The sequence below is a fragment of the Triticum dicoccoides genome, chromosome 7A (assembly GCF_002162155.2).
Source record: "Triticum dicoccoides isolate Atlit2015 ecotype Zavitan chromosome 7A, WEW_v2.0, whole genome shotgun sequence".
In the NCBI taxonomy this organism is placed as follows: Eukaryota; Viridiplantae; Streptophyta; class Magnoliopsida; order Poales; family Poaceae; genus Triticum; species Triticum dicoccoides.
The window spans coordinates 112002042-112027226 of NC_041392.1; positions in this window are offsets into that span (position 1 = coordinate 112002042).

Sequence of the window (25185 nt, forward strand, 5' to 3'; positions counted from 1 at the left end):
ATATCATGTTCTTTCCAACATGCTGAGCTTGCCAAAGGATAAAATGAAAAATAAAAGGTGAAGATCACCATGACTCTTGCATAAGGTAGAGGATAATAATAAAGGATAGGCCCTTCGCAGAGGGAAGCAGAGGTTGCCATGCGCTTTTATGGTTGGATATATAAAATCTCATTGCGAAAGAACGTTACTTTATATTGCCCCTTGTGATATGAACCTTTATTATGCAGTCCGCCACTTTTATTACTTCCACATCACAAGATCGTATAAAGCTTATTTCTCCCACACCAATCAATCATACATATTTAGAGCAATTTTTATTGCTTTGCACCGATGACAACTTGAAGGATCTTACTCAATCCATAGGTAGATATGGTGGACTCTCATGGCAAAACTGGTTTAAGGATATTTGGAAGCACAAGTAGTTTTTCTACTTGGTGCTGAGAATTTGGCTAGCATGGGTGGGAAAGGCAAGCTCAACAAGTTAGAGGATCCATGACAACATACTTTATCTCAGATATAAGAAATACATAACTCATTACGTTGTCTTCCTTGTCCAACATCAACTCTTTAGCATGTCATATTTTAATGAGTGCTCCCAATCATAAAAGATGTCAATGATAATATATCTATATGTGTAAACCTCTCTTTCCTTATTACTTCCTATTAATTGCAACAATGACCAAAGCTATGTCTGCCAAGTCCCAACCACTTTTAATCATCATACTCTTTCTATGTGAAGTCATTACTCTCAATAAGATCAATATGAACTTTTTGTTTCTTTTTATTCTTTTTTCTTTTCTATTAGTCACCCAAGATCATGGCAAAATAATCAAGCCCTTCACTCAGCACTAATCTTTATTATATATAGCTCACGGACTCGATTACATAGAGAGATCATAAAGCAAAACTCAAAACTAAATCATGCCATAAACTTTATTCTACTAGATCAAGATATTACTAATAGGATCGAACTAAGAAAAACGGTAAAGATAAGAGTTGTGATTGTGATACGATACCGGGGCACCTCCCCCAAGCTTGGCAGTTGCCAAGGGGAGTGCCCATACCCATGTGATTATATCTCCTTTGTCAGCGAAGAAGGTGGAGGTGTTTTTGGCTTAGTTGATGGCTTAGTCTTCTCCCTTAATTTGCGCTTGAGTCCGGCATTTTGATCCCTCAGATCATCAATTTCCCACTCCAGGGTTAATATCTTTTTGCATAGGTCCTGCTTATTTTCCTGCAAGAGACGAAAAGGGATAAACTCGAACTTGGGTTTCTTTACCCTATCAGGGAGACTTGGCTTTTTGAACTCCACGTGCATGTCCCCAGGTTGAGATGATGGTGCTTCATCTTCATCTAAGCTCGTCTCCTCCTTCTCCTTGGGTTCATGGTCCTCTTCTTCCTCTGTGGTCCATCCATTATGTTCCACATCTCCATAGACCTTTGGATTTGCTAAGTAATCATCCACATAGCTTTCTCCTTCCGAATCCTGGGATGACATGTTGATATAATCTGCAACGGGACAGCTCAAAACAAAGATAGGAGGTTTTTGCGTGATACGGGAGTCAAAACCTTCGGGAGAATATATAATGAATTTTTACCGACCAAAATACGTAATGTGCAAGAAAACGGAGTCCGGAAGGCACACGAGGTGCTCATGAGGTAGGGGGGCGCGCCCAGGGGGTAGGGCGCACCCACCACCCTCGTGGGGCCCTCGTGTCCTTCCCGTGCTGCTACTTATTTTCCTATTTTTCTAAATATTCCAAAACGGAGAAATATTGCCATAAAAATTGTTTTGGAGTTGGTTTACTTACCCTACCACATACCTATTCCTTTTCGGAGTCTGAAACATTCCGGAAAGTGTCTCTGATGTATCCCTCCGGGGTTACGGTTTCAATAATATTGGTTTCAACATTTATGGGATTACCTGAGATATAGTGTTTAATTCTTTGACCGTTTACCACCTTCGGATTTGTGCCTTCGAAGTTGTTGATTTTTATGGCACCGGAATGATAGACCTCTTCGATAACATAGGGGCCTTCCCATTTAGAGAGAAGTTTTCCTTCAAAAAATCTTAGACGAGAGTTGTATAGCAATACATAATCACCTACATTAAACTCACGCTTCTGTATCCTTTTGTCATGCCATCTTTTAACTTTTTTTAAACAACTTGGCATTTTCATATGCTTGGGTTCTCCATTCATCAAGTGAGCTAATATCAAATAACCTCTTTTCACTGGCAAGTTTAAAATCATAGTTAAGCTCTTTAATAGCCCAATATGCCTTATGTTCTAGTTCGAGAGGTAAGTGACATGCTTTTCCATAGACCATTTTATACGGAGACATACCCATAGGATTTTTGTATGCAGTTCTATAAGCCCATAATGCATCATCAAGTTTCTTAGACCAATTCTTTCTAGACCTATTAACAGTCTTTTGCAAAATTAATTTGAGCTCTCTATTGCTCAACTCTACTTGACCACTAGACCGTGGGTGATAAGGAGATGCAATTCTATGATTAACATCATATTTAGCAAGCATTTTACGGAAAGCACCATGAATAAAGTGGGAACCACCATCAGTCATTAAATATCTAGGGACTCCAAACCTCGGGAAAATAACTTCTTTAAGCATTTTAATAGAAGTGTTATGATCAGCACTACTAGTTGGAATAGCTTCTACCCACTTAGTAACGTAATCAATAGCAACTAAAATATGTGTGTATCCATTAGAGGCAGGAAAAGGTCCCATATAATCAAAGCCCCAAACATCAAACGGTTCAATAACAAGTGAATAATTCATAGGCATTTCTTGACGTCTACTAATATTACCAATTCTTTGACATTCATCACAAGACAAGACAAATTTACAAGCATCCTTGAAGAGAGTAGGCCAATAGAAACCAGATTGCAATACCTTATGTGCAGTTCTATCTCCAGCGTGGTGTCCTCCATAAGACTCGGAATGACACTTGCGTAGGATCTGTTCCTGTTCATGCTCAGGTACACAACGTCTAATAACACAATCTACTCCTTCTTTATAAAGATGTGGGTCATCCCAAAAGTAATTTCTCAAATCATAGAAGAACTTTTTCTTTTGTTGGTATGTGAAGCTAGGTGGTATAAATTTAGCAACAATATAATTAGCATAATCAGCATACCATGGAGTACTACGAGAAGTACTTATAACATTTAATTGTTCATCAAGAAAGTTATCATCAATAGGTAGTGGGTCATCAAGAATATTTTCTAACCTACATAGGTTGTCTGCAATGGGGTTCTCAGCTCCCTTTCTTTCAACAATAAGTCTAGGTTTAGCATCTTTCTTTACCATAAGATATTTAATAGCAGCATGATCTGTTTGAATAGTTACTTTAGAATCAACAATATAAGATCTAAACTTATCACAAGCAAATACAACTGCTAAAAGCTCTTTTTCAGTAGTAGCATAATTTCTTTGAGCATTGTCTAGAGTCTTACTAGCATAATGAATAACATTTAATTTCTTATCAACTCTTTGCCCTAGAACAACACCTACAGCATAATCACTAGCATCACACATAATTTCAAAGGGTAGGTTCCAATCAGGTGGCTGAACAACAGGTGCAGAGACTAATGCTTTCTTAAGTATTTCAAATGCTTCTACAAAATCATCATCAAAGACAAATGGTATATCTTTTGCAATAAATTAGTCATAGGCCAAGAAATTTTTGAGAAGTCCTTAATGAACCTCCTGTAAAATTCGGCGTGACCAAGGGAACATCTTATACCTTTGATGTCCTTGGGACATGGCATCTTTTCAATAGCATCAACCTTGGCTTTATCAACTTCAACACCTCTTTCAGAAACCTTGTGCCCCAAGACAATACCTTCATTAACCATAAAGTGGCACTTTTCCCAATTCAAGACAAGATTAGTTTCTTCACATCTCTGCAAAACTCGATCAAGATTGCTCAAGCAATCATCAAAGAGGAACCATAGACGGAGAAGTCGTCCATGAAAACCTCACAAATCTTTTCACAAAAGTCAGAGAATATAGACATCATGCATCTTTGAAAGGTAGCAGGCGCATTAGGTAAACCAAAAGGCATATGTCTATAAGCAAAAGTACCAAAAGGGCATGTAAAAGTAGTCTTTGATTGATCTCTAGCCGACACATGTATTTGAGAGAAACCGGAATAACCATCTAGAAAGCAATAGTGTGTATGTTTGCATAATCTTTCTAGCATTTGATCAATAAAAGGTAAGGGGTAATGATCTTTCTTAGTAGCTTTATTTAATTTGCGGAAATCAATTACCATCCTATAACCTGTGATAATTCTTTGTGGAATCAATTCATCTTTATCATTAGGAACAACAGTAATACCTCCCTTCTTAGGGACACAATGGACAGGACTTACCCACTCACTATCAGCAACATGATAGATTATACCTGCCTCCAGAAGCTTTAGTATTTCTTTTCTTACCACTTCTTTCATTTTAGGATTCAGACGTCGTTGAGGATCATGAACTGGTTTGGCATTTGCTTCCAAATTTATTTTATGTTGACATAGAGTGGGACTAATGCCCTTAAGATCATCAAGAGTATAACCAATAGCAGCACGGTGCTTCTTCAGAGTTTTCAATAATCTTTCTTCTTCATGCTCTAAAAGGTTAGCACTAATAATAACAGGATATATCTTCTTTTCATCGAGATAAGCATATTTAAGATTATCAGGCAACTGTTTAAGCTCAAACACGGGATCACCCTTGGGTGGAGGAGGATCCCCTAAAATTTCAACAGGCAAGTTGTGATGCAGAATATGTTCTTGTTTAAAGAATACTTCATCTATTTCCCTTCTTTCATTCATGAACATACCATTTTCATGGTCTAGCAAATAGTGTTCTAAAGGATCACTAGGAGGTACGGCAATAGAAGCAAGATCAATAATTTCATCCTTACTAGGTAATTCTTCCTCACGATGTTGTTTACTAAATTTAGAGAAATTAAACTCATGAACCATATCATCCAAACCAATAGTAACAATATTCTTAGTGCAGTCTATGGTAGCATTGACAGTATTTAAGAAGGGTCTACCAAATATAATTGGACAAAAGCTATCTTGTGGAGAAGTAAGAACAAGAAAATCACCAGGATATTTAGTTTTCCCACACAAGACTTCAACATCTCTAACAATTCCAATTGGTGCAATAGTATCTCTATTAGCAAGTTTAATAGTAACATCAATATCTTCTAACTCAAGAGGTGCAATTTCATTCTTAATTTCTTTGTATAAGTCATGAGGTATAACACTAGCACTAGCACCCATATCACATAAGCCATGATAACAATGATCTCCTATTTTAACAGAAATAACAGGCACGCCTACCACATGTCTATGTTTATCCTTATCACAAGGTTTAGCAATTCTAGCAGTTTCACCTTCGAACTGAATAACATGCCCATCAATATTATCAGACAAGAGATCTTTAACAATAGCAATATTAGGTTCTACTTTAACTTGCTCAGGAGGTGTATAAATTCTAATATTGCTTTTACGAACAACAGTTGTAGCTTTAGCATGATCCTTTATTCTAACAGGGAAAGGTGGTTTCTCAATATAAGAAGTAGGAACAATAGGATCATTATAAGTGACAGTCTTTTCTTCAACTTTAATAGGTGCAGCTACTTTTACTTCTATGGGAGGATGATATTTAAACCACTTCTCCTTAGGGAGATCAACATAAGTAGCAAAAGATTCACAGAAAAAGCTACATCTCAGAGTCAAGTCCATATTTAGTGCTAAACTTACGGAAAATATCGGTATCCATAAAAGATTTAACACAATCAAACTAGGTGTCATACCTGACTCCTTACCTTCGTCGAGGTCCCAATCTTCAGAGCTGCGTTTAATTCTATCCAATAAATTCCATCTGAATTCAATGGTCTTCATCATAAAAGAGCCAGCACAAGAAGTATCGAGCATTGTGCGATTGTTTTCAGAAAGCCGAGCATAAAAACTTTGCATAATTATTTCTCTTGAGAGCTCATGATTGGGGCATGAATATAACATTGATTTAAGCCTCCCCCAAGCTTGAGCGATGCTTTCTCCTTCGTGAGGCCAGAAATTATATATATAATTGCTATCACGATGAACAAGATGCATAGGGTAATGCTTTTGATGAAATTCCAGCTTCAATCTTTTATAGTCCCACGATCTCATATCATCACATAGCCTATACCATATCAATGCGTCTCCCTTCAAAGATAAAGGGAAGACCTTCTTCTTAGCAACATCATCGGGTATACCTACAAGCTTAAATAATCCACAAACTTCATCCACAAGTATCAAGTGCTCATCAGGATGCTTTGTTCCATCTCCTGTAAAAGGGTTAGCTAGCAGTTTTTCTATCATACCCGAAGGATACTCATAAGTAATTTCATTTTCAATAGGTTCAGTAGGTTGAGGAGCAACTCTTTGCTCTACTGGACGGGGTGAAGATACCCCGAACAAGCCCCTAACAGAATTACTTTCCATACTAACAAGTGACAGTAAATTTCAGCACACTATATAAATTTTTCCTTACCAAATTCTACCTACCAAAGGCGCTACAATCCCCGGCAACGATGCTAGAAAAGAGTCTTGATGACCCACAAGTATAGGGGATCTATTATAGTCCTTTCATAAGTAAGAGTGTCGAACCCAACGAAGAGCAGAAGGAAATGATAAGCGGTTTTCAGCAAGGTATTCTCTGCAAGTACTGAAATAAGTGGTAACAGATAGTTTTGTTATAAGATAGATTGTAACGAGCAACAAGTAACAAAAGTAAATAAAGTGCAGCAAGGTGGCCCAATCCTTTTGTAGCAAAGGACAAGCCAGAACAAACTCTTATAATAGGAAAAGCGCTCCCGAGGACACATGGGAATATCGTCAAGCTAGTTTTCATCACGTTCATATGATTCGCGTTTGATACTTTGATAATTTGATATGTGGGTGGACCGGTGCTTGGGTGATGTTATTACTTGAACAAGCATCCCACTTATGATTAACCTCTATTGCAAGCATCCGCAACTACAACAAAAGTATTAAGGTAAACCTAACCATAGCATGAAACATATGGATCCAAATCAGCCCCTTACGAAGCAACGCATAAACTAGCGTTTAAGCTTCTGTCACTCTAGCAACCCCTCATCTACTTATTACTTCCTAGTGCCTTACTCTAGGCCCAAATAATGGTGAAGTGTTATGTAGTCGACGTTCACATAACACCACTAGAGGCTAGACAACATACATCTTATCAAAATATCAAACGAATACCAAATTCACATGACTACTCATAGCAAGACTTCTCCCTTGTCCTCAGGAACGAACGTAATTACTCACAAAGCATATTCATGTTCATAATCAGAGGGCTAATAATATGCATATAGGATCTGAACATATGATCTTCCACCAATTAAACCAACTAGCATCAACTACAAGGAGTAATCAACACTACTAGCAACCTACTAGTACCAATCCCGGACTTTGAGACAAGAATTGGATACAAGAGATGAACTAGGGTTTAGAGATGAGATGGTGCTGGTGAAGATGTTGATGGAGATTTCCCTCTCCCAATGAGAGGAGCGTTGGTTATGACGATGGTGATGATTTCCCCCTCCCGGAAGGGAAGTTTCCTCGGCAGAACAGCTCTGCCGGAGCTCTAGATTGGATCCGCCAAGGTTTTGACTCGTGGCGGCGGAGTCTCGTCTTAAAAAGTTCCTTCCTATTTTTTTCTCATCGAAAGACCTCATATAGGAGAAGATGGGCATCGGAGAGCCACTAGGGGGCCCACGAGGTAGGGGGGCGCGCCCCCCACCCTCGTGAGAAGGGTGTGGGCCCCCTGGCCTTCATCTTTGGCGTGGATTTTTCTTTATTTCTTTTAAGACGTTCCGTGGAGTTTTAGGACTTTTGGAGTTGCGCGGAATAGATCTCTAATATTTGCTACTTTTCCAGACTAGAATTCCAGCTGTTGGCATTCTCCCTCTTTATGTAAACCTTGTAAAATAAGAGAGAATAGCCATAAGTATTGTGACATAAAGTGAAATAACAGTACATAATGCAATAAATATCGGTATAAAAGCATGATGCAAAATGGACGTATCACCCTACTGCAGTGTGGTGTGGTGGATTGCCTCTTGGGCTGAGTATGAATAGTTATAAGGGAAGAACAACCTCCTGAGGAGAGGTGCTCTTGTGCTTGTTGAGTTTGTGTGGTGGCCTTGGTGGAATGGATCCGGTCGAAGATGATATGCGTCCCTACGATGGCGGCTAGTCCTATATATAGAGGCATGGGTCCTCTTCCCAAATATTTAGGAGCGAAGGGATCCCACAACGGCCAATTTGAAGGGGGACAGCTACTACAAGCTATCCTAACAAAAGATGGTCTTCGCCTGCCAAAGGCTCTGGTCATGACACCGTCTTGGGCTCCACGGTGACCTCCGTCCTGCCGTCATGCTGGTCTTGGTATTGTTGCACCGATATGGAAACCTTTGCTTCACGCCTCGGGACTCCGCGCCTGCGCTTGCCTCTTTAGCACCAAAGAGGAAACGAGGACACTTCGCGCTAGCACCCTCCTGGCGCCCTCCTGGCATTGGTCGTCATGGCTTGCGTCACAGCAACCACGTGAGGCGCCCCTTGCCTTGATCTCTCAGCCCCTCGCGAGCCAGCCTGGTGAGGCCGCCCCCGAGGAGGTCTTGCATCGTCCGCCTCGCGAGGCTTGGCCCCTCGCGAGGGTCTTGAATGTTTTCTGGTGAAGATGGGCCATATGGGGCCACTAACGGAGCCCCGCCGTGGGCCGTAGGCAAGAAAGTCTGGGGACCCCCGTTCCCAGAACGCCGACAGCTCCCAAGAGAGAAACGACACCGTAGTGTCGTCATTGTCCGATATGGTAAACCAGATCCTAGGGTTTCTCCCGGAGCACCACAAGTGGATCAATAGTATTTACACAACAATGTCTTCATCAAGATAACGACGTAGAATACCGCCATCGCCTGCCATTGTCTCGGTTTTCAACGGCAACAATGTCTTCTTGACTCGCAGCCGAGACTAGATGACAGTTCTCGAGATCCGACCATCGAGCCTCAGGCCGACCACCTCCGCCGTAGGAGATGACCACCACTGCCGGCTACACTGGCCAGAACAGATCTGACCGGAGGTGCCGCCGATCAGTCTACCAGGCCCTCCACGCTGCTGGCGATCCGTAGCCAGATGGCGCGTCGTCGTAGCATAGCCAGCCGCCGCTCCTTACCACCTCAAATAAAGGAGATGACCCCCACCGCCGGCTGCACCGGCTAGAACAAATCTGGTCGAAGGTGCCGCCGAGCAGTCCACCAGGCCCTCCATGTCGTCGCTGATCCAAAACCAAATGGCGCTTTGTTGCCGACCGCCTTGCGCCACCGACTGAACCAGGCCAACCGCCGCCTATGATCAGGCTGCCTGACGCGCCTGTAGCGGCCGTCACCCGAGGCAGGGCGGGCCACCACCATCGTCGCCGCACCCATCGCCATGTTCTGCAGGATCGGACGCGCCTCCACATATGTAGGGGCTAAGGGAGTCCTGCACTAAGGGGTCCTTGGGCATCCGGCTTGTTATCTATGGCCCGAATGATGGGTTGTGAAGACGTGAAGACCGAAGACTGTACCCGTGTCCGGATGGGACTCTCCTTGGCGTGGAAGGCAAGCTTGGCGAACAACTATGAAGATTCCATCTTATGTAACCGACTCTATGTAACCCTGGATCCTCCCGGTGTCTATATAAACCAGAGGACTTAGTCCAGATAGGGGATACTCAATACCGTAGTCATACGGACCGAAGACTTCTAGGGTTTAGCTATTACGATCCCGTGGTAGATAAACTCTTGTAATACTCATATTCATCATGATCAATCAAACAGGAAGTAGGGTATTACCTCCATAGAGAGGGCCCGAACCTGGGTAAACATCGTGTCCCTTGTCTCCTGTTTCCATCAACCTTAGACGCATAGTTCGGGACCCCCTACCTGTGATCCGCCGGTTTTGACACCGACATTGGTGCTTTCATTGAGAGTTCCACTGTGCCGTCGTCGCAGAGGTTGATGGCTCGACTTATCGTCAAGGAAAATACTACCTCTGGAGGAGCTCTGGCCTCAGGCCAAACCCTCGGGCTGGGTGATTTTACCATGATCGCCCGCTCGGCCTTTGAGCCAACGAGGATGACCTCCCAAGTCATTGAAAAATGCATCTACGTTAATTCTGAATTCGCCAAACGGATGGATCTGACGGAGTTATCGTCTTTGAACAAACTCCTAGATCGCATTACCGCCTTGGGAGTCGCTACAGACTATGATCAGATTGGGCTTAAACCCGACCAGAGAGAGATTAATTCTCCACCGATCACCCACCAGATAGCGGTAGTCGAGGAGCAAGATAACCCTTCCTCTATATTGAGGACAAATTATGTTCGGATCTCTGACCTCGAGAAGCAGGACACCTACCGGCAGAAGGACACGTCTTGCCCTCCGACCTTAGAGTCAAACGGTAGGCTTTAAAAATCAGAAGATACTCTGGAGCCCGGACTATTCAGCCCGGAAAAACCGCAGACTACGGATCATCGATCGGGTCAGGGTTTAGATCCAATTCCACCCACCCACCCAGACATAAGTGATCTCATGAGAACAAAACAGAAGTCTCAAGAAACGGTCCACCACTTCTGGGCCAGATTTCTCCTTGTCAAGGACAAGGTCAAGGATTGCCGCGACGAGGACACGATATCAGCGTTCCGCAATAATTGCACGAACGAAGGACTCCTCAACGCCATTAATCGACGCCGCATACTACACTTCGCTGACTTGGCAACTATTATACATAAGTACAGTGCAATGGAGAGCTCCTGGAGAGATCACACAGTTTGGGAGCTATCGGCCCCAACTCAACCACTGATCCAGGCAAAAAGGGCGCACCCCTGTAACACGCCCAGACCAATAGCCAAGAAATACAAACCCATTGCACGGCGCGGAACCGTTCTGGAGGGATGGCTTGATGGCCCTTGCAAAATACACACCACACCAGATACTATACCAACTCACAGCCTTAGAGCATGTTGGATACTCCAATAGGTAGCCAAAAATGGCGAGGACATCCTCACCAAAGACATCCTAGAGCAACACCCTCCAGAAGACGATGAACCCAAAGTACTGACAGTCTTTGAGACATTCACTTCAAACAATAGGTGCAAAAGGGCACACTGCGAACTCGCCGAAGTCTGCCAGATCACAACAATAAACCCCTGGAATGACACAACGATAACCTTTAACGCTGGCGACGAACCAAAACACAGGACAGTCCGAGCACCAGCCGCCTTGGTCCTCAGCCCAATTGTGGATGGCTTTTGGACCACCAAGGTTCTCATGGACGGCGGCAGCGGACTGAACCTCATATATGAGGATACAATACGAAAAATGGAAATAGACAGAAGCCGCATTGATCAAAGCAGCACGACCTTCCGAGGAATCATTCCCAGTCGGGAGGCACGGTGTGCATGAAAAATCACACTTGACGTGGTATTCGGCACACCGGAGAACTATCGGTCCGAAGAAATAACCTTCCAGGTGGCCCCCTTCAACATCGGATATCACGCCCTCTTGGGCGATATGCATTCACACGCTTTCATGCAATACCCCATTACGGGTACGTGAAGCTTAAGATGCCCGGGCCCAACGGCATAATCACTCTAGTTAGTGACCCGGACATATCACTCCACGCCGAGAATAAAACCGCATCCCTGGCCCTTGAGGCATTATCTGAAGCCCTTGCGGCCGAAAAGTTAACCGCGCCGCGCTCGACAGTGGAGAGACATGATGTGGTCTTAGACAAACGACCCAAATCCACCTCATTCAAACCGACGGAAGAAATAGTCAAATTCCAAGTCCACCCAACGGACCCCAAGAAGACAGCATCCATCGGAGCACAACTAGACCCAACGGTTGACGCCGCTCTACGAGAGTTCCTGCTCGAATTGGGATATATTTGCCTGGCACCCTTCTGATATGCCAGGAATCCCACGCGATTTGGCCGAACACAGCCTCAATATATTGAAGGAACACAAACCGGTCAAGCAAACACTGTGGCGCTTCTTCGAACCCAAACACCAAGCTATGGGGGAAGAGCTAGCCAAGCTAATCGGGGCCGGATTCATTAGAGAAATAAAACATCCGGACTAGCTGGCAAATTTGGTGATGGTACCAAAGAAGGACAAATCCTGGCGCATGTGTGTCGAGTTTAAAGACCTCAACAAAGCATGCCCCAAGGATCCCTTCCCCCTCCCCCGCATGGATCAAATCATTGACGCCACCTCAGGACACGACTCATTGTGTTTTCTTCACGCGTATTCCGCATACCATCAAATCAAAATGAAGGAATCCGATGAAACTGCAACAACATTCATCACCCCATATGGGCCATTCTGCTTCAACACTATGCCCTTCGGGCTCAAGAACGCTGGCGCCACACACCAATGCATGATTCAAACATGCCTGGAAAAACAGATCGGCAAGACAGTTGAAGCTTGTGTGGACGACGTCGTCATCAAAACTAGACACGTCGAAACACTAATAGACGATTTACGTCTCACATTCGTCGACCTCCGCGTGTATGACATTAAGCTCAATCCGAAAAGGTGCATTTTCGCCGTCCCTGCTGGAAAACTGCAGGGCTTCATCATTTCCAATCGAGGAATTGAAGCAAACCCAGCCAAAATTCGAGCTTTGTCACAATTGGCTAAGCCAACAGACCTTAAACAAGTTCAAAAGCTCGCGGGTTGCGTAGCAGCTCTAAGACGCTTTATCTCCAGATAGGGAGAAAAGGCACTGCCCCTCTATCGCCTTCTGCGGCGAATCGACCACTTCAAGTGGACCGACGCGGCAACAGCCAGACTGGAGGAAATAAAAACCCTTCTTGCGAGCAATCCAATCCTGGCGGCACCAAGCACCGGCGAATCGATGTTATTATACGAATCGTCGTTGAATGAGAACAGGACGGACATAAATTCCCGCTTCAGAAGCCAGTATACTACGTATCTACTGTCCTTATACCATGCAAATCCCGGTACCCTCATTATCAAAAAATAGCATACGCCCTCTTCATGGCATCCCGAAAGCTCCGTCACTACTTCCAGGAGTGTTCGATCACGGTGGCCTTCGAAGTACCACTCAATGACATTATAAACAACCACTGTCGGTGTCAAAACTGGTGGATCTCGGGTAGGGGGTCCTGAACTGTGCGTCTAGGCGGATGGTAACAGGAGGCAGGGGACACGATGTTTACCCAGGTTCGGGCCCTCTTGATGGAGGTAAAACCCTATGTCCTGCTTGATTGTTCTTGATAATATGAGTAGTACAAGAGTTGATCTACCACGAGATCAGAGAGGCTAAACCCTAGAAGCTAGCCTATGGTATGATTGTATGTTGTCCTACGGACTAAAACCCTCCGATTTATGTAGACACCGAAGGGGGCTAGGGTTACACAGAGTCGGTTACAAGGAAGGAGATCTACATATCCGTATTGCCAAGCTTTCCTTCCACGCTAAGGAGAGTCCCACTCGGACACGGGACGAAGTCTACAATCTTGTATCTTCATAGTCCAACAGTCCGGCCAAAGGATATAATCCGGCTGTCCGGATACCCCCTAATCCAGGATTCCCTCAGTAGCCCCTGAACCAGGCTTCAATGATGATGAGTCCGGCGCGCAGATTGTCTTCGGCATTGCAAGGCAGGTTCCTCCTACGAATACTTCATAGAAGATTTTGAACACGAGGATCGTGTCCGGCTCTGCAAAACAAGTTCCACATACCACCGCAGAGAGCACAATATTTCCACAAATCTAATCTGCTAATGTACCCCATAGCGTGACATCACACCACGGCCAAGTCTTTATCCGAATCGTTTTTCATAACCAATCTCAGCGTGTTTCGCGAGGCGGTTCCCTTGGCATGTCTTGTCGAAGCAGAGATCGTGTCCCCTTTATTACGGGATTCTCATCAATACGGACGTGGGTAACCCAACCGTGCCTATTGGTAGGACTCCTAGATCTTAGGCCAGTCCCAAACGGCTACGAGGAGGACGCTTGATATTCACCCTCTCTATAAAGGGGACAAGGCCTTTTCTTTTATCCCTCTCGTGCTCAATCAAATCCTTCCCCCGCATCGAGTTCTAACACCCAAAACGTAAGTCAAGTCCTTCGGACCTTCAACTATGTCCGGATCCAACCTTCAAGGTCGGTGGATGCCTTCCTCCATCACGGAGGAGGACATCAAGAAGTTGAGAGAGGCCAGATATCTGACCGCAGAAATTTCGCATCGGCTGCCTGCCCGAGGGCAGGCCGTCCCTACCCCCAAACCCAACGAGAGCGTCGTGTTCGTCTCCCACTTCCTCCGAGGACTAGGCCTCGCTCTGGATCCCTTTGTTAGGGGTCTTATGTTCTATTACGGGCTAGATTTTCACGATCTGGCCCCGGATTCCCTTCTTCACATCTCGACATTTATTATCGTATGTGAGGCCTTCCTCCGCATTACCTCTCACTTCGGCCTGTGGCTCAAGACCTTCGATGTGAAGCCGAAGATGATCGAGGGTAGCACGCAGCGTGCGGAGGTGCTTCAATAAGCAAAATAGCTAACGCTCCATGGCCTGAGGGTTGTTTCCCAGAGGTGTCCAGATTGTGGCAGCAGGAGTGGTTCTACATCACAGCTCCCCAAAGTGCCAAGTGGGTAGCTGCCCCCACCTTTCGCTCAGCCCCCCCACCGCAACTAATGTCATGGATCACCAGGGGGCTGAGCTGGGGTCCAGCCAAGGACGTGCCAATACTTCAAAGCCATATCCTAGATCTATTTGAGAGAGATTTCAGTCTGGTTATGGGAGTGCAAGTTATGCTAGTTCATCAAGTCTAGCCTTGCAAACGTCGGCCCCTTCGCATGTGGGAATTCAACCCGGAAGGACCGTGAGCTATTCAACATTTCCTCGGCATGACGCACGAAGAGATGTACAAATTGTTCTTCGGACCAAAAATAATGTGTCCGGACATCACTGAGGATGCAGGTTTGAGCTGCAATCGCCCGGATACCCAAGTAAGCAGCCCCGCATCCGAACACACTGTCCGTTTATTTATTGCAACGTCGCCCTAAAAAAAGCTGCTTTTTGACCAGGATTGGATAGCGAAGGCAAAGTTGATCAGGTATCCGACCCCCCTCCCTGAGACCTCACCAAATCCCGTGCTAACCAGGATGCTGGAGATCGCGCCTTATCAAGCCCCCTCAGGAGAAGATAAAGGGGGGAACAAGGAGGCTAGCGCCTCCGCAAAGGAGGTTAGCCGGGGAGGAGGGACTAAAACTTCCTCTCCCTAGAGAAGCAAGAGGACCGCCTCCGAGGACCCGGAGACAATGGTCTCCAAACGGGGGAAGAAATCTTCGCCGGAGGGTCCTGCCCCGGGGGCTACCCCAGCCGCACTATGCCCTCAAGGGGATCAGCCCTCCACCAAGCTATAAGTAAAAGGGCACTTAATAATAAAAATACCTCGCTTTACCTCCAAGGAAAATAACCGAAGCATTTATCTTGCAGTTCAGATCTTAGCCCTTCTCAACAGAGCTCATCTTCAGGGGATCTTCTTCCAGAGATGATGGAGAGCGAAACGCCTCCCCTGCCATACCACCTCATGAGGCGGGCAACCCCGAGGTGTCGTCGCGGAGGGTTTCTCCTAATCCGGCAAGGCCTGAAGGAAATCCTATGGCCACCTGAAGTCCTCAGTATACGGCTCTTGAAGAGAGCAATCGAAAGAGTCCGGCACCGTCTGGTGTGCGGTCGGACGTATTGAGGGATCTGCTAGAGCAAGCGGCTATCTCAGAAGAGCACTGCACGTTGATGGGTACGGTGATTGAAAGGATTTCGTCCGCCGAAAGTGGGTTGCATGAAGCCTTTATGAGTCTACTGACGGGTTTTGAGGTATGTGAAATAATGTACATTTTTGACAGTACCGCACATTTTTAGATGTGCCCTGTGTAGATGGTAGCCCCTGAGACTCTGGTTGTCGTCGAAAACAGCGGAAAACAGAGAATCATAGTCCCAGGTAATAACCAGACCGCCTTTATGTGTAGGTGGTTGAAGCTCCGGTGGCTAGCCGGACTGATGGGTTTGCCGAACTAAGGCGGCAACTGGATGCGGCAGATGCCGACATCGTGCTTGTTAACAAGCCGCCTGACGAGGCACAGGGTAAGTGATTTTTTCTGGTGATTGTCACATAATAACAGTAGCATGATGCCAGTATCTTTAATATGTCGTGACTGCAGATTGAGCTGCCACCGTGGAGACCCTTCGGGCGGAGCTTGATCGAGTCAAGGATCAAGCCAGGAGTAGCAATGCGGCTACTTTAAAGGCGGCCAAAGAGTTAAGGGCCGAATAGGCTGTGCATTGCGAGAGCAAAGAAAAAATAGCCGAGATGGATGTAGAGTTAAAAGATGCTGCTGACCATTACCAGCTTCTTGAAGAAGAAAACCGGGCAAAGGCGACGGACCTGGAGAAGGCCCGGGTGGCTGCCAAGGAAGCCCGCTCCTAAATTAGAGCGACGAAGCAGGAGTTGCATCAAGCTGTGGATATTGTATCTGGGAAGCCCTTCTTGTTGCGGACTAAGTTCGGGGATCTAAAGCATGCACCTCTGGACCGGCTATGGAGTTCTGCGGACGCCTACGTGGATTTGGCTACAAGTGCTGCTGATGCGGCCGAGTACTTCAAGGATAGGGAAGATCATGAAGTGGAAAAACTGTTTTGGTCACAGTTTCATGCTCCAGCCCATCCGCTGCTGTTGAATGAGCAAATGGCCGAGTGGGCCAAGCTCCATAGATTATCCGAACTTGCCATGAGGTCCGTTGTGGATCATCTATGGCCGGGGGAGGGCCAAGGCCGAATAGCTACTTTAGCTTAGTGCAATAGTTCCTTGGTGTTGTGCCACGCATCGATGCTGTAAAGAGGTCGGTGTGCATAGAAGGCTCGCGGATGGCCCTTGCCCGTGTCAAAACATATTGGGCGGAGATGGATGCCACCACTGTTGTCGCACAAGGTTCGGCCATAGGCCGAGTGGCTGCCGAGCACTACTTTGAAGAAGTTCTTGAAGGCGCTCGTTCGATAGAAGCTCAGTGCTCGAAGAATATTATGTTTAAGTGACATGTATTCCCATTGTAACAACAATGTTTTATTGAGTTTATCAAGGCTGTATTTATACTTTTGCCTGAAAGTACTATGATGCCTCCTGTGCGGCCGTTTATGTATATATGTATATAACCTGAAAGATGGCAGTCGTCGGCTTCAGCCCCCACGCGTATAATGCGGGGGTGCTCATAGAAGACGCATGTTCACACTTGATCCAACGTCTTGGTCCATTAAGGAGGTGATAGCGCAGCGAACTAGGCAATCGGACTATAATGCATTAACACTTTCACTTAGCCAGAGGAGTTTGACAGTGGGGCTACTATATAGCCCCTGGTGGCTCCGCGTTCATCCGAGTTCGGGGCACGTACATGCCTGGCTGGGAAACGGCCCTTCGTTAAGGCGGAGGAATCCTGAAGATTCTGCTAGGTCATCGAGTGGTTGACCAGTCTCATGCTATATCATGACAGTCATTTTTTGGCTTTCTCTACTGAGGTGCTCGTCCGGATGAACCAGGGCACAATCGCAGTAGTTCTCCTGGTGCCGCCCTAGCCGATAGAGTGGAACGTAAGGCAGCAAAACACAGGAGCCGGACAAACCCAACATTTGACCAAAGACATGATTCGGAGTTGATGCATATAAGGCCAAACTCGCGACGCCGAACACTCCCTAAGGTATTCGGTCTTTATGATGTAAACCGGGCTAAATAGTGCCCTTTGTAATAAGCCCCTGGTGTCCAGGTACGTGCAATATTCTAACGTGGCCACATGCCAATACGTCAGCATCCTTTTCAGTTGTACTGAGAATCCGGGGGATGTGTATCAACAAGAGACAGTAAAAAAGGTTTACGCGGGGTCTTAATCTAAAAAGAATCCTTGGAACGGGTCCCTGCTGCACGTCTGTGCCTGTGTCTCCGTTGTGCCGTATCCTGGACGGGTGTAGCACGATGGTCATCTGAAAAAGAGAGGAACTTAGTTGAAAAGATGTCATGCAAAAGGTAGGTTATACTAAATAAACCACGTACAGTTCAATATGAGTAAAGTTGAGCCTAATTGCCACTTGTTTACGCGCGTTGAGCCCCTTGTATTGTTATAGGGGTATAGCCATCAAACCTGTATCAATTACATATCGCTGCACCGGACTCGTCTAACCGCGTCCGTGGTCATAACGACCTGTCAGGTGCTCTAGTTGGTGAGGCCGTTTAGTGTGCGGCTGCCAAGGCAGCCGCATGGTCTTCCGCGCGCAAGGAGCGCTCAATATTTCCATTTACTGTAATGATGCCACATGGACTGGGCATCTTAAGTATGAGAGAAGCGTAATGCGGTATTGCGTTAAAGCGAGCGAAAGCTTCACGTCTGAGTAGTGCTTGATAGCCACTTTGGAACGGAGCGATGTGGAGGGTTAACTTTTCGCTGCGGAAGTTATCGGGAAAGCCGAATATAATCTCTAGTAGCAGGGAGCCCGTACAATGGGCTTCTGGGCCTGGCATTACTCCTTTAAAGGTAGTATTGCTATGGCTGATTTTTGTTGGGTCTATCCCCATTTTGCAGACCGTGTCCTGATATATCAGGTTTAAACTACTGCCGCCGTCCATCAGGACTCGTGTGAAGTGGTATCCGTTAAATATCGGGTCTAACACCAAGGCAGCCCATCCTGCATGCCGGATACTTGCCGAGTAATCCCGATGGTCAAAGGTGATCGGTTTGGACGACCAGTGGCAGAAGTCCGTGGTGATAGGCCCTGGGGCATGTGTCTCTAGGGGCGCCGCTTTGTTTCTTCCCTTCATCACGTGTAACACGTTTACTGTTTTGATTTCTGATGGGAATTTCTTCTGTTCCCCAATGCTTTGCTTGCGTGGCTCGTCCTTGTCTTCGCTTGGCGTATCCTGCCCCTTGTGTTCGGCGTTGAGTTTGCCGGACTGCTTGAAGACCCAACATTCTCTATGGGTATGATTTGCAGGTTTATCGGCGGTGCTGTGGATCTGACATAGTTTGTCCAGAATCTTGTTCAGGCTGGATAGTTCGTCTTTGTTACCTTTGGAGGGCAACTTTTGCTGACCTGGCCGAGAGCTTCTGAATCCGGCATTTACCGCCATGCTCTTTGGGCTGTCTTCTTTATTCCAGCGCTTGTTTTTGTTGCGTCGTGGCTTCCCGTTTCCATCCCTGACTTCGGATGTACTTGGGTTGCTGGTGCTGCATCGGGCTAACCAGCTGTCCTCGCCCACGCAAAAGCGGGTCATGAGGCTTGTTAATGCTGCCATTGTTCTCGGCTTTTCTTGGCCGAGGTGTCTGGCAAGCCATTCGTCTTGAACGCTATGCTTGAAAGCTGCTAAGGCTTCGGCGTCCGGATAGTCGACTATTTGGTTCTTTTTAGTGAGAAACATGTTCCAAAGCTTTCGGGCTGACTCTCCGGGTTGTTTAGTTATATGACTTAAATCGTCTGCATTTGGTGGTCGGACATAGGTCCCTTGAAAATTTGCCCGAAAAGCGTATTCGAGCTCTTCCCAGCTTCCAATGGAGTTTTCGGGGAGGCTTTTAAGTCAGTGCCGAGCTGGCCCTTTGAGCTTGAGGGGTTAGTACTTGATGGCGTGGAGATCGTCTCCTTGAGCCATGCGGATATGGAGGATGTAGTCCTCAATCCAGACCCCAGGGTCTGTCGTTCCGTCGTACGCCTCTATGTTTACGGGTTTGAATCCCTCTGGAAATTCATGGTCCAGCACCTCATCAGTGAAACATAGGGGGTGTGCAGCACCCCTGTATTTGGGTGTATCGTGGTGTTCGGATTTTTGTTGTGTTGCATTGCGTGCTGGAGCGCGCTTGCTTGGCCCATAGATGGATCTGGTTGCGCTGTCCTTTTCATGCGAGCCCTCACGTGGATCGTGTACTGGCTTGTGTGCGGCGTCGTTTGCCGCTCTATGTTGGCCACGAGGTCGTCTATCCGACCGGATGGCTGTTTTATTTTTTGATTGCGGGGGATCTAAGGCCTCCTCATCGAATTCAGGTAGCAGCTTTCGCTTCGGGTAGCTCTTTGTGTGGCAACTACCACCGTACTTTGCTGCAGTGTTGAGTACTTCACTCCATCTAATTCTGAGTGTGTCTTGTGCAGCCCTGAGCCTTTGCTTCTGCTTTTTTAGACTCCTCGCAATGGCAACAAGCCTTTGATGGGTATTCTGTTGCTCTGGGTGCCTGTTCGGTGTGATGTCGTCCGTACTGTTATCTTCGATGGAGTCGGGTTGTTCGGTCTGATTCTCTGTGTTGCCGTGGTCGGACGATGGTTCAATGCCGTGTTTGTCGTCCGCTGGCTCACCCTGCTCTATCGCTGGGTCTATATGATCGATGTTTCTGCCGAGGCGGGATTTGGTGCGGCACTTACGCCGCCGCTTTCACTGCTTCTCGAGGGAACAACCCTTCGCTGCGTCCTTCCGTTCCTCGTCGTCCTTTTCTTTGAGTGTGCCCACCATGTATACATCATATGATGAAGTGGGCGTCCAGTGCCCTGTGGGCAGTGGTTCCTGTTCGTCTCCTGCATCGTCGTCCATACTGTCGATGTCTTCGGAGTCGAAGTCGAGCATGTCGGTCAAATCATCGACAGTGGCTACTAAGTGGGTGTTGGGTGGGCGGAGAATTTCTTCGTCATCTGCATCCCAGTCCTTCGTCAACCACGATGCTATGGGCCAGATTGCCAAATGGGCCATTGATCTCATCCCATTTGACATTACATATAAACCATGTCAAGCTATCAGATCCCAAGTACTGGCCGACTTCGTCGCCGAATGGACAGAGGCCGAACTCCCTAAAGAGTACGGCACATACTCCAATTGGGTCACGTACTTCGACGGCTCCAAAATGCTGGCAGGGTTAGGAGCGGGTGTCGTTTTAATGTCCCCTACTGGAGATGTCGTCTAGTACATTCTCCAAATACTATACACAGACTCCAATAATGCAGTCGAATACGAGGCCTTATTGCATGGTCTCTGGATGGTTGTCTCCATGGGCATACAACGCCTAGAAGTACGCGGGGACTCAAACCTTGCAATATCTCAAATAAATGGAGATTTCGATGCCAAAGATCCAAAGATGCCAGCATATCGTAACGCAGTCATAAAAATGTCGGCCCGGTTCGAGGGGCTCGAGTTCCATCATGTGGCTCGAGAAAGTAATCAAGCGGCGGATGTTCTTGCTCGTATCGGCGCTAAGAGCGACCCCATCCCACCTAATATCTTCTTGGAAAGGCTCTTTAAGCCATCCTGGTGTGGCAGGGGGAAAACGGCAATACAAATCCGGATCCAAACATAACCCCAGATACCGGAACCCCGACGTCGTCGGGGGCTCAGCCACCGAAATAACACCGCCGGCGCATCTCATCATGGCAGTCATTGCCCCATGGACCGAACCCTTCCTGGCCTACCTTAACAGGAAAGAGCTTCCTGGGGACCAGAATGAGGCCCGCTGCATTGTCCAGCGTTGAAAGGCCTACAAGGTTCATGATGGACAGCTCTATAAGAAAAGCGCTACCGGAGTCCTTCAACGATGTATATCGGAGGAAGAGGGGCGGCATCTCTTGGCTGAAATTCATGCCGGACTCGGCAGTCACCACACCGCAGCTCAGGCCCTTGTTAGCAAGGCCTTTCCGTACAGGGTTTTATTGGCCGACGGCCCGAGCAGACGGACAGGACCATGTCCAACATTGCGTAGGATGCCAACTCTTCGCCAATCAAAGCCGTATTCCCCCCATCGCCATACAAACAATCCCCATCACTTGGCCTTTTGCGGTCTGGGGACTCGATATGGTCGGACCCCTTAAAGGTGGAAGCCATAAGAGAAAGTATATGCTGGTCATGGTGGATAAATTCACTAAGTGGATAGAGGCCAAACCAGTCAAAACGGCCGAAGCGAGGCCAGTAATAGATTTCATATTCGGCGTGGTACACCATTACGGTGTCCCACACAGTATAATCACCGATAATGGCTCCAATTTTACAGCCGATGAGGTGAAAACCTGGTACGCTACTCTAGGCATTAAGCTCGATTACGCCTCTGTCTATCACCCGCAAACAACCAGTAAGTCAAACGGGGTAATGGTCTCATTATGAGCGGCATCAAACCCAGACTAGTGCGGTCATTGAAGGAATCAGACAAGCACTGGGTCGAGGAACTTGACTCCGTACTCTGGGGGTTGCGAACAACCCCCAACTGCTCTACTGCATATACACCCTTCTTCATGGTCTACGGTGCGGAAGCAGTGTTAGCTGATACGTCTCCAATGTATCTATAATTTTTGATTGCCCCATGGTATATTATCTACTGTTTTGGACTATATTGGGCTTTATTTTCCACTTTTATATTATTTTTGGGACTAACCTATTAACCGGAGGCCCAGCCCAGAATTGTTGTTTTTTGCCTATTTTAGTGTTTCGAAGAAACGGAATATCAAACGGAGTCCAAACGGAATGAAACCTTCGGGAATGTGATTTTCTCACCGAACGTGATCCAGGAGACTTGGACCCTACGCCAAGGCACCAGAGAGGTGGTCACGAGGGTGGGCCCCCCCTAGGGCGCGCCCCCTGCCTCATGGGCCCCTCGGTGCTCCACCGATGTACTTCTTCCTCCTATATATACCTACGTACCCCCAAACGATCAAAACAGGAGCCAAAGACCTAATTCCACCGCCGCAACTTTCTGTATCCACGAGATCCCATCTCGGGGCCTATTCCGGAGCTCCGCCGGAGAGGGCTGTCATCACGGAGGGCATCTACAACATCATAGCCCCTCTGATGAAGTGTGAGTAGTTTACCTCAGACCTTCGGGTCCATAGTTAGTAGCTTGATGGCTTCTTCAGACCTTATATCTTTTGAGCTAAGTAGTTTTTCTCTATGTGCTTCACTTATATCTTTTGAGCGTTATAATTTTGCTCTATGTGCTTCACTTAGATTTTTTTGAGCACGGTGGTGGATTTGTATTAAAGAAACTATTGATCTCTCATGCTTCACTTAAATTATTTTTAGAGTCTTAATAGCATGGTAATTTTCTTAATAATAACATGCTTGGTATTCAAGATTTGTGAAACTTTCTTTTGAGTGTGTTGAATACTAAGAAAAGTTGGATGCTTGATAATTGTTTTTGAGATATGGAGGTAATAATATCAAAGTCATGCTAGTTGAGTAGTTGTGAATTTGAGATGTGCTTGAGTTAAAGTTTGCAAGTCCCGTAGCATGCATGTATGGTAAACGTTATGCAACAAATTTGAAACATGAGGTGTTATTTGATTGTCCTCCTTATGAGTGGCGGTCGGGGACGAGCGATGGTCTTTTCCTACCAATCTATCCCCCTAGGAGCATGCGTGTAATACTTTGGTTTTCGATGGCTTGTAGATTTTTGCAATAAGTATATGAGTTCTTTATGGCTAATGTTGAGTCCATGGATTATACGCACTCTCACCCTTCCATCATTGCTAGCCTATACGGTACCGTGCATTGCCCTTTCTCACATTGAGAGTTGGTGCAAACTTCGCCGGTGCATCCAAACCCCGTGATATGATACGCTCTTTCACACATAAACCTCCTTATATCTTCCTCAAAATAGCCACCATACATACCTATTATGGCATTTCCATAGCCATTCCGAGATATATTGCCATGCAACTTTCCACCATGCAGTTTATCATGACACATTCATCATTGTCATATTGCTTAGCATGATCATGTAGTTGACATAGTATTTGTGGCAAAGCCACCGTTCATAATTTTTTTCATACTTGTCACTCTTGATTCATTGCATATCCTGGTACACCGCCGGAGGCATCCATATAGAGTCATACTTTGTTCTAGTATCGAGTTGTAATCATTGAGTTGTAAATAAATAAAAGTGTGATGATCATCATTCGATAGAGCATTTTCCAAAAAAAGAGAAAGGCCAAAGAAAAAAAAGGACAAAAAAGGGGGAAAAACTACTATTCCTTTTTTCCACACTTGTGCTTCAAAGTAGCACTATTTTCTTCTTATAGAGAGTCTCTTGAGTTATCACTTTCATACTAGTGGGAATTTTTCATTATAGAACTTGGCTTGTATATTCCAACAATGGGCCTCCTCAAGTGCCCTAGGTCTTCGTGAGCAAGCAAGTTGGATGCACACCCACTTAGTTTCTTTTGTTGAGCTTTCATACATTTATAGCTCTTGCGCATCTGTTGCATGGCAATCCCTAGTCCTTGCATTAACATCAATTGATGGGCATCTCCATAGACCATTGATTAGCCTCGTTGATGTGAGACTTTCTCCTTTTTTGTCTTCTCCACATAACCCCCGTCATTCTATTCCACCCATAGTGCTATATCCATGGCTCACGCTCATGTATTGCGTGAAAGTTTATGAGTTTGAAATTATTAAGGTATGAAACAATTGCTTGGCTTGTCATCGGGGTTGTGCATGATGAGAGCATTCTTGTGTGACGAAAATGGAGTATGACTAAACTATATGATTTTGTAGGGATAAACTTTCTTTGGCCATGTTACCTTGAGAAAACATAATTGCTTTGTTGGTTTGCTTGAAGTATTATTATTCTTTATGTCAATATGAAATTTTGTCTTGAATCTTCCTAATCTGAATATTCATACCACAATTAAGAAGATTTGCATTGAAATTATGCCAAGTAGCACTCCGCATCAAAAATTCTCTTTTTATCATTTACCTACTCGAGGACGGGCAGGAATTAAGCTTGGGGATGCCTGATACATCTCTAACGTATCTATAATTTTTGATTCCTCCATGCTATATTATCTACTATTTTGGACAATACTGGGCTTAATTTTCCACTTTTATATTATTTTTGGGACTAACCTATTAACAGGAGGCCCAGCCAAGAATTGTTGTTTTTTGCCTATTTCAGAGTTCCGCAGAAAAGGAATATCGAACGGAGTCCAAACAGAATGAAACCTTCGGGAATGTGATTTTCGGAACGAACATGATCCAGGAGACTTGGACCATACGTCAAGAAATAAAGGAGGAAGCCAC